We start from the raw sequence: 9,854 nt of genomic DNA, 5'->3' as shown, positions 1-9,854 counted from the left end.
TATATTGGTATTACAGAACTTGCCTTAGGGCTCATTAATCTACAAATAGGAGATAGTAGGTCCCTTCATAGGTACTGTAACGATTCAAGGAAGTGATAATAACACAACATCAATTTTTAAACTGGGGAAATTCTCCATCCCTGAACAGTACTTACTCTTCTAAAACAGTGTTTCAGGTACAGTAAAAATTTCCTTTATGCTCTGAAACCTGCATTCCCAATGCCCTCTTGGATCAAATCTATCGCCCTGGGCAATGGTGCTCTCCCCTGCCTACTGCCCTTCTCCTCCCACCCTACCTAACCCATCCTCATTCAAGGTCACACATGTTCACAGAGCACTTGTTAGGGCTGGTGCTGTGGGTCCAGCTGGAGACCATCCACCCATCTGTGAGCACTGGGGATACAGCAGTGAGGCAGGCTTTGTGGATCTCACTGTAAGCCAGGATAATGCCCCCTTTTTTCCCCACTGCTCGGAATTCACTTATGCTGTTTCTTCTGTCTGGGACACCCTGTTGTCTTTCTTTGACTAGCTCTTCCACCTCCCTTAAAAATCAGATCTGGTATTTACTCTGGGAAGTCTTTCTAGAATCTCCAGATTCAAGGCTTAGTACCACTATGTTTATGATTCATAATTTTTTATTTTAAAAAAGTATCTGTTGCTAGACAGTGAAAAACACCAAGCATCTACCATGGCCTGTTCTTCTGGGTGCCATGTGCACTTCTTCCTCCACGTACACTTACAAATAATGGCTCCTGGCAAGCAGGTTCATTCCCTCTTATACCTCAAAATGCCGCAGGGCACACTCAGAAGAAGGATTCATCCAAACGAATCAGTTCACCAGTTTCTGGACTGAATCATGTGAAATTGCCATTTTTCTTCATCAAAAAATGGTTGAATATGTTCATTTTCATAGGGTTCAAACTGACATTATGCTCAGCTCTCTTTCTCCAAACTAGCAGAATTCTGGATTATAAAGGGGACAATGGACCCTAAGACTCGTATCTCCCAAGAACACTTCTCACATCGAGAAGGAAGTTCCTTAAACAGGAGTGACGTTGTGTGGGCTACCATGATACATCTAGTGAGTCATGGAGGTTGGCTCCAGCAGAAGGCTGGCGGGCAGGAAAAGCAAACTGAAATTCAGAAAGAGGCCTCTTCCAGTGAGGGAGAAGCTCTGCTCTTCCACGATGGCATGAGTCTGGTGTAATTTACTGCCAGCTTACTTTACCCTATTGGGTCTTTAGATTTGGTTGCTGAAATAGCAGTGTTAGGGTCACCTCCAGAGAGAGGAAGTTCATGTTGAGCTCATCAGAGCCTCTGCTTGACGAGCAGGCTCTGGGCTTCCTGAAAAAGGAAGTCAGCTGACATCCTTAGGGCCTTTTCCCCATGATCTCCTCCTACCATTGAGAGACTCTATCATAGAGGGTAATTTTGATAACTCTCATGAGGCACAAATACTCTCATATTCTGGGTCCGATCACAGGGTGTACCCATATATCTCTCCCCAGTTCTCCTGTGACAACATCTCAATATTCATTATCTGGGTGAAGGAACTACATCATCTCCCATATGCTAGCAAGACAGCTTTCAACTCAGAGCAAGAGAAGCCCCAGGTGACACCAGAATTGAACTCTATCCATCACCCCATACTTACCTGAAAAGACATTTCTCCAGGAAGCCTCTGCTGATGTTGGTTGCTGGTTGGGTTTTCCTAAAGCAGCTGCTGAGAAGGAGTTTTAAACAGACGTTTAAGGAGTAGCCGGACTCCAAGGAAGGACAGTGTCTTCCCAGAGGGATGAGAGTTGGGTTGTCCCCAGGTGCAGAGTTTCCTTAAAACAAAACACAAAAGCAAATTGCAGAACCCGGGGCTCAGGAAGAAGAGGAAGCACACAGAATTTTTAGTTGAATTTTGCAGTCACGGGGGGTCCCTATGCTAGGGTTTTGTTTTGTTTTGTTTTTTAAAGATTTTTATGTATTTATTTGAGAGAAAAAAACACAAGCAGGGTGAGGAGGAGCAGAGGGAAAGGGAGAAGCAGACTCCCCTCTGAATGAGAAAACCAACTCAGGGCTTGATCCCAAGACCCTGAGATCATGACTTGAGGAGAAGGAAGACATTTCACCTAATGAGCCACCCAGGTACCCCCGTGCTAGGGTTTTATAAGCATGATCCCTAGTTCTAGAACAGAGCCTTCCTTCTCAAAGAAATGCCAATGATCTCTACCCTAAAAACTCAACCAAAACTTGCAAGCAGCACACACACACAGTTGCTCAAATATTTAGAATTCCGTTATTTCTTTACCAATCTTCACATAACCCAGAACAACGGGGAATATGAGACCCTCGACAGAGGTGAGGTGGAGTGTGTCTGCCAAGTTTGTTCTCAGTTCAAGTCTTCCAAGCATGATGTAGCACACTCTCAATCTAAAATAGAATTCTTTCCACCAGTCTGGTTTGGGGAGATGGCTGACTTCATGGCGTTCATTTACAGCGCACAGTAAGCAAAGCCCATAAAATCCAAGTCATCTTTCAGAAGATTCGACGTGATTAAACCCCCTCTCTACCTGCATTTACATCAACTCTCCATCCCTCAGAGATAACTTCTGAGTCTCTTTTAGGTCAAGACTGCCTGGTAAAAAAAACTCTGGCCCCTCAAAATGCTGACCAACAAGGTCTGGGCATATGGCATATCTAAACACTTCCATGGTTGGGTAGGAGGAGTGGAAAGGGGGTGGACAGGGGGAGGGGGGGTGCTGAGGCAAGGAGGGAGGGAGGGAGAATATGAAATGTGTAAGGTTTAATGCAATCTGCTTTATACTTTGCTGTTAGCAGGATTATGGCGGAGTGGTTAAGAATGTGGATTTTGGAGCCTGGCAGTCATAGACTTAACCACTCTGCTCGACCAAATCACATCATCTTTTTGAACCTCAATTTATTAATTCATAATGTGAGAAAAAAAGCTACTAAACACTGTTGCTGTAGGGATTGAATGTGTTTCTGACAGCGCCTGGCATACAGTGAGCCTTAAGAAAGTGAAAATTAGCCCCTCTGATCATCAGGATATGAACAGTGTTTTCTGTGGGCAGGAGAAGCCACGCGGACAATGCTTCTACGTGAGGCCATCCTGAGCAGCAGAAGTGATTAAGGATCCCTTCAGGGGATCGCTGCTCTTTGTCAGTGCCATCCACCTCCCCCTGCCACCTTCATTCTTCAGCCTCCTGAACAGAGCGAGACACTGGATCTATGAACTGACCCACTTCTTGACAACACGCAATCCAGAACTAGCCCCTGCTTCCCTGAGCCCTCCTTAGAACGATCCAGCACAAACATATCCTACAAGAGGTCCCTTGCAACTCCCTCCTACCAGGACTCCAAATGGTTCCTCTGGCGAACATTCCCCTTGATGCAGGGAGGGGAACCTATTTGGGGTTCCTGGTGTGCTCTTCTCCACAGAGTTCGACAACATAAAAGACACACTTGCTATGAAGTTCTCTGCCCCACAGGGGCCTCCCAGCACCCAGAAGATGAGCCCTTCGTGATCCTCCCCCTTACCTGCCACTTTCCCGCCACGGTTCTTATCATTCCTGACACCATAGTCCATGTTTATCTCTTATTGTTCATCTCTTTATTGAGTGCCTTCCCCACCCAGTTGTAAGGGAATCTTTCTCTTATTTTCTTCACTAGCTCAGTGATAGGCACAATATGTAAGTGCTCAATGTACTGTATGGAATGAAGAATGAATGAATGAATGAATGAATGAATAAAATTGTAAGCTCCTTGAGAACAGAAACCTGCCATAGGCATCTTTGTATCTTCAGTCTTCAGTGGGCACACATGATTTGTTGAGTTCATTATATGAGTATCTATATAAACATTTCTTTCTTTTTTTTTTTTTAGATTTTATTTATCTATTTATTAGAGAGAGAGAGGGAGGGCACCGTGAGCGAGTGGGGGGAGGGGCAGAGGGAAGGAGACAAGCAGACTCCATGCTGAGCCTGGAGCCCAACACAGGGCTCCATCTCAGGACCCTGAGATCGTGACCTGAGCCAAAGCCAAGAGTTGGACGCACAACCGACTGAGCCATTCAGGTGCCCCAATATAAACATCTATTTCTCCATTGCTCTGTCCTTCAGTTTTCTCATCTGTAATATGGGGGTCAGCTTCCTCATAAGATCGTTATAAAGACTGATTGAATTAATACATGCTTAGAATATCTGGCACATGGTAAGTTCTATAAAAGCGTTAGCTGTTGGGGCACCTGTGTAGCTCCATCGTTAAGTGTCTGCCTTCAGCTCAGGTCATGATCCCAGGGTCCTGGGTTCAAGCCCCACATCAGGCTCCCTGCTTGGCGGGGAGCCTGCTTCTCCATCTCCCACTCCCCCTGCTTGTGTTCCCTCTCTTGTTGTGTCTCTCTCTGTCAAATAAATAAATAAAAATCTTAACAAAAATAAAAAAATAAAAGTGTTAACGGTTATAATTACTGTAGCCATATATATTGTGGATATTGATTATAATATTGTTTCAATATTATTAAAATGACATGTTAATGTATGTTACTGTTATGGGATATACCTAAAACTTATTTATTTTCTGCCGTAATGGTTTTTGACACAGATACAAGCACACAGCTACAGACAGCCTGGTGTGGGGCCAGAAGTCAGGAGGCCCTGCATTGCTCCCAGTACCCCTCACCTCAAGGCCTAGCATGGGATCCCCTATATGTGGTCCTTGTTAATGAGGAAGATTCCAGAAAGGATGCTATTGAGTAACCAACATCCTCTTCAGATTTTCTTTTCTAGTTCATTCCTTCTGGGGATAAAAGAGTCAAGCTAGTGTGTCAAGAACTCTGAGGCCCAGAGGATGAGCAGGGATAATATCATAGCTTGAGGTTAGTGTGACGGCTGTCGGTAGAAGAGCTCAAGGTGAGGGGCAGTGCTATGATCTGTTTGTGTGTGTCCGCCCCCCCCCCCCCAGTCATATGTTGAAAACCTAATCCCCAATGAGATGGTATTAGTAGATGGGTCCTTTGGGAGGTGATTTGATCACAAAGGTGGAGCCTTCATCAGTGGGATGGTGCCCTTGTAAAAAAGACCTCAGAGAGGGGCGTCTGGGTGGCTCAGTGGGTTAAAGCCTCTGCCCTCGGCTCAGGTCATGATCCCAGGGTCGTGGGATCGAGCCCCGCGTCGGACTCTCTGCTCTGCAGGGAGCCTGCTTCCTCCTCTCTCTTCTGCCTGCCTCTCTGCCTACTTGTGATCTCTGTCAAATAAATAAATAAAAATATTTAAAAAAAAAAAAAAAAAGACCTCAGAGAGATAGTCACCCCTTCCGCCATGTTGAACACACAACAAGATGGCGCCCTGACCTCAGAGTTCCCACCTCCAGAACTGGAGGAATACATTCTGTTGTTTATAAGCCCCCTGGTCTCTGGCCTTTTGTGATAGCTGCGTGAACAGTCAGGAAGAACAAAGGGAAGGGGGGCAGCCCACATGGTGAGCATAAGCATAGGCTTCCTCAGCTACTGACTGGCTGCTTGACCTTGGGCCTGTTTGTGCCTCTATTTCCTCATCTGTAAAACTAAAATCATGATATGCCCAAATAATAAAGCTATTATGAGGATTAGAGGGGATAGTGTATGTAAAGTGTTTAGGATGGTATCTGGCACATAGTAAGCTTTCTGGAAGTGTGGTTTTCCCACTGCTCAAAGACCTTGGAGCCTGGCTGAGGAAACAAGATACAAACTTCAGTGGGCTCTAAAAATTGATTAAAACAAACAAACAAACAAACAATGTACATGCATCCCAAGCAATAGACTGGAATTATACTCACCAAATTCACAGTAGTCCTTGGTCTGGGAAGAAGGGATGGGAAAGAATCCTCCATGTTAACCATCATCATTTATTTTTTTGATAAAGGAAAAGATTTGAACTAACATTTAGAAAGTTCTAGGTGCTGGTATCTGAAAGCTTGTATTATTCTCCATACTTTCTGATACCTGTATAAAAATATCTTTAGAAATAATTAGAGAGAGAAAGGACAAACTTCCCCATGTGCCTTCTATGGGCACAATTTCATTCATCAGAGCTCTACCCTCATGAACTAATCACTTCTCAAAGGTCCCACCTCTTAACACCACCACCCTGGGGGTTAGGATTTCAACATGTGAGTTTTAGGAGGGGGACACAAACATTCCATCCATAACAAGTCCAGAGGAAGGACTTGAAGAATTGAACAAGAAATGGCATTTGAATTGAAACTGCAACCTAGAAAGGAAAGTGGGCTATTCAAACTTTTAGCTGGTTAACAGCAGCTAAATACATGACTGCCTAGCCACATATTTGTCCTGTGTCTTTTCTAATAGTGCTCGGATTTGACTCAGCTATCTACCCCCTTCCCAAATAATCTCCATAACTCAGGAGAAGCTGACTTTACCACCTGTGGCTCTAGGCATGTGCCTGATTGGTCCAAGGGAACTCCCTTCCTCTTTACCAAGAAGTAGTTTGGAATGGGTATTGTGATATGCTTCAGGTTAATGAAATATGCTAAGGTTTTTCTGGAAATTTCCCATAACTTTCTTCCCTGCTCCTCTGAAAGGCTTCCAGAAGCAGGCATCCCTTTGTTCTGTTGGATATGAGCAAGGGAGAGCACACATCCGAGAGGCCAGCCTCGGATGAGAAGGAGAACCAGCTTTAGGATGCTGTTGACATTGAACCGCAGAGCAGAATCACAGAGACAGCCTGGGTCTCAATTATATCGTGAGCCTAGTTACATCAACCCACCCAAAGCGCACCCTGTCTTTGGACTTCTTCTTCAGCAAACAATGGATTTCTAGTTTAATCCAGCTTTCTATCACCGCAACCCAAAACACTCAAGTTGACATGTTTTGACATCGGAAAGAATACGCACTTCAAAAGTGAAACCCTGGTCTAAACCACTGGTATGAGCAGCGTCTGAAGGTACAAGAGTGTGTGAGCAGTCCACGCTCCCTGTTAGATGGCATCAAATGCAGAAAGAACACCTCCTATCGGGAAGCACCCGCTCCTGTGAAGGTAGGAAATGTTTCTGTAGTATGTGCTTCTGAGTTTGGCAGACCCTATTTTGACCAGCGTTAAAGCCACTCGGCTATACTCGGGACATTTAGCTTTGAGTTGCACCATTGATTTTGTTAAGACCTCATTCTGTTTCTTTTTTCCTTTCTTTTTCCACTGCTGTCACAACAGGCAGAGCAGGGCACCAGTGACTTACCTTGAGAAGCATTTCATTTATATTCATGATTAATTTGTGGGAGCCAGCTGAGGGACAGGAATAGAAAAGCTGTTGCCTGGGAAACAAGATTCTCCCTGGCACTTTTTGAGAAATGTTGGGTCTTTGATGCTTCACAAAACACTCAACTTAATCTAAGAGCTGAGCCCCCAGGGTAACCCTGCTGGGCCATGCTAGAATGCAGAACTCCAGAGCCCATAGCCATTGTTGACTTTTAAGTCGCCTTAAATGTCTTCAAACTGGCTAAAGGAGAAATTCATGCTCTCTTCTCAGAAAGCTAGGTCTACTCTGTAATGAATTCCACACTAACAGACAGTAACTGACAGGCTGCGTAGTCTAAGGAATTCCAGACAGTTCGATCTCTCCACCTGCTGGGCTAGTGGTAGCTTGCTCCCTGATTTTTTCTTTTCCTTTTTCAGACCTTCAGACAGAGGGTGTCTTTGTGCCCAGAGATGTAAGGATTATGTACTCCGGAGGGACTCACAGTTTTCCCCTGCGGTAACAGCATGTTGCAACAGAAGCTGAATTCCAAGGCTAATGTAACAGTAGGCTTAATAAAATATTGAAAACCATGCCATCCCACCAGTAGTGTACAAGGGTTCCAATTACTCTACATCCTGACCAACACTTGCAGTCTTTTGTGTTTTGGATAAGAGCCATCCTGACAGGTGTGAGAATGATAGCTCATCGTGGTTTTGATTTGCAGTCCCTGAGACCAGTGGCGTTGAGCACCTTTCCATGTACTTGTTGGCCGTTTGTAAGACCAGTTTGGAGAAGTGTCTAGTCAAGCTGTTAGCCCACTTTGAATATTTGGTAATTAGGTTTCCTGTTACTGAGTTGTGGGAGTTCCTCATATATTTTGAGAATTAACCTCTTACCAGATATATAGCTTACAAATATTTCCTCCCACCCCATAGGTGGCCTTCCCACTCTGTTGGTTGCTTCCTTTGCTGTGCAAAAAGTTTTTAGTCTGATGTAGCCTCAAATGAGACTATTTTTGCTTTTGCTGCTCATGACTTTGTTGTCATATCCATGAAATCATTGCCAAGACCAATGTCACAAAGATTTTACCTTGTTTTCTCCTAGGAATTTTATAGTTTCAGGCCTTATGTTTAAGTCTTTAATCAATTTTGAACTGATTTTTATGTATGGTGTAAAACAAGTGTCCAATTTCATTCTTTGCAAGAGAATATCCAGTTTTTCCCAACACCATTTATTAAAGAGACTCCTTTCCCCATTGTGTATTCTTAGCACCCCTGTCAGAGATCTGTTGATCATATATGCATGGGTTTATATCTGGCTTCTCTGTTCTGTACCACTGGTATATATGTCTGTGTTTATGCCAATATCATACTGTTTTATTTACTGTAGGTTTCTAATATACTTTGAAATTAGGAAGTGTGATACCTTCAGCTTTGTTCCTCTCTCTTAAGATAGACTTGGCTATTCAAGGTCTTTTGTGGTTCCATATGAATTTTAGAATTTCTTTCCATTTCTGAAAAAAAAAGAAGACAGGGATTTTAATAGAGACTGCACTGAATCTTTGTATCACTTTGAGTGGTATAGGCATTTTAATAATATTCTTCTTCTAGCCCATGAACAGAAGATATCACTCCATTTGTTTGTGTCTTTAATTTCTTTCACCAATGTTTCATAGCTTGCAATGTACACATCTTTCATCTCCTCAACTAAATTTATTCCTGAGTGTTATATTCTTTTTTGTGCCATTTTAAAGGGAAATGTTTTCCTAATGTCCTTTTCAGGTGGCTCCTTGCTATGGTTTAGAAACAGAACTGATTTTTATATGTTGCGTTTGTATCCTGCAACTTCATGGAATTCACAGAAAGACAAAGAGAACACGATTTCACTTTCATGAGGCACCTAAAATAGTCAAACTCATGGGCGGTCTTTGTCAGTTTCCACCATGGTGCACTGTGGCCTGGGCCAAAGAGTGCAGAAGGTGATGGTTCAGCCCATCAACCTCATCTTCAGATACTTGCAAAGTAGATCTTAGATTCAGGTGAGGCCTTATGAGCAAGTAATCATGCAGGTAGAGGGCTGTATCACTGGTTTTGATGAGTACATGAACCTCGTATTAGGTGATGCCAAAGAGATTCATTCTGAAACAAAGTCAAGAAAACAGCTAGGTTGGATCGTGCTAAAAGGAGATAATATTACCCTCCTCTAAAGTGTCTCCAACTAGAAATGATCAACAAAGTGAGAAATTCTTGAGACAGTCATGTTGTTTGTTTCTTTAGATCTCCTTTGTTGGAAATGTAGTTCTAAAACTTTTGCTTGTATTGTTTTGACTACCTCTATGTTATTACCAGAGGACAATAAATGCTGTGGGATTGTTTTTGTTTAAAAAAATAATCAAACTCATAGAATCAAAGAATAAGATGGTGGTTGCCGGGGACTGGGAATGGGGGAAATGGGGAGTTGCCAATCAATGGGCATATACTTTGGTTGTACAACATGAATAATTCAAAAGAGCTGCTGTACATCACTGTGCCTATCATTGGCAATACTGTATTGTATGCTCAAAGTGATTTTTTTGAGAAGTTCATGTTCAGTGTTCTTACCATAATAAAACAAAA

At 43.2% G+C, this 9,854-nt stretch overlaps 1 pseudogene; it reads left to right on the top strand.

The window, feature by feature from the left end:
* The first annotated feature begins 9,181 nt into the window (after positions 1 to 9,181).
* On the top strand, positions 9,182 to 9,460 carry LOC111145300 (annotated as a pseudogene).
* Positions 9,461 to 9,854: the final 394 nt, after the last annotated feature.

This window comes from Enhydra lutris, unplaced genomic scaffold (genome assembly GCF_002288905.1).
Source record: "Enhydra lutris kenyoni isolate GAN:26980312 unplaced genomic scaffold, ASM228890v2 scaffoldscaffold12, whole genome shotgun sequence".
In the NCBI taxonomy this organism is placed as follows: Eukaryota; Metazoa; Chordata; class Mammalia; order Carnivora; family Mustelidae; genus Enhydra; species Enhydra lutris.
The sequence above is the reverse complement of the archived record's forward strand: the minus strand, read 5'-3'. Positions and strand labels throughout refer to the sequence as shown.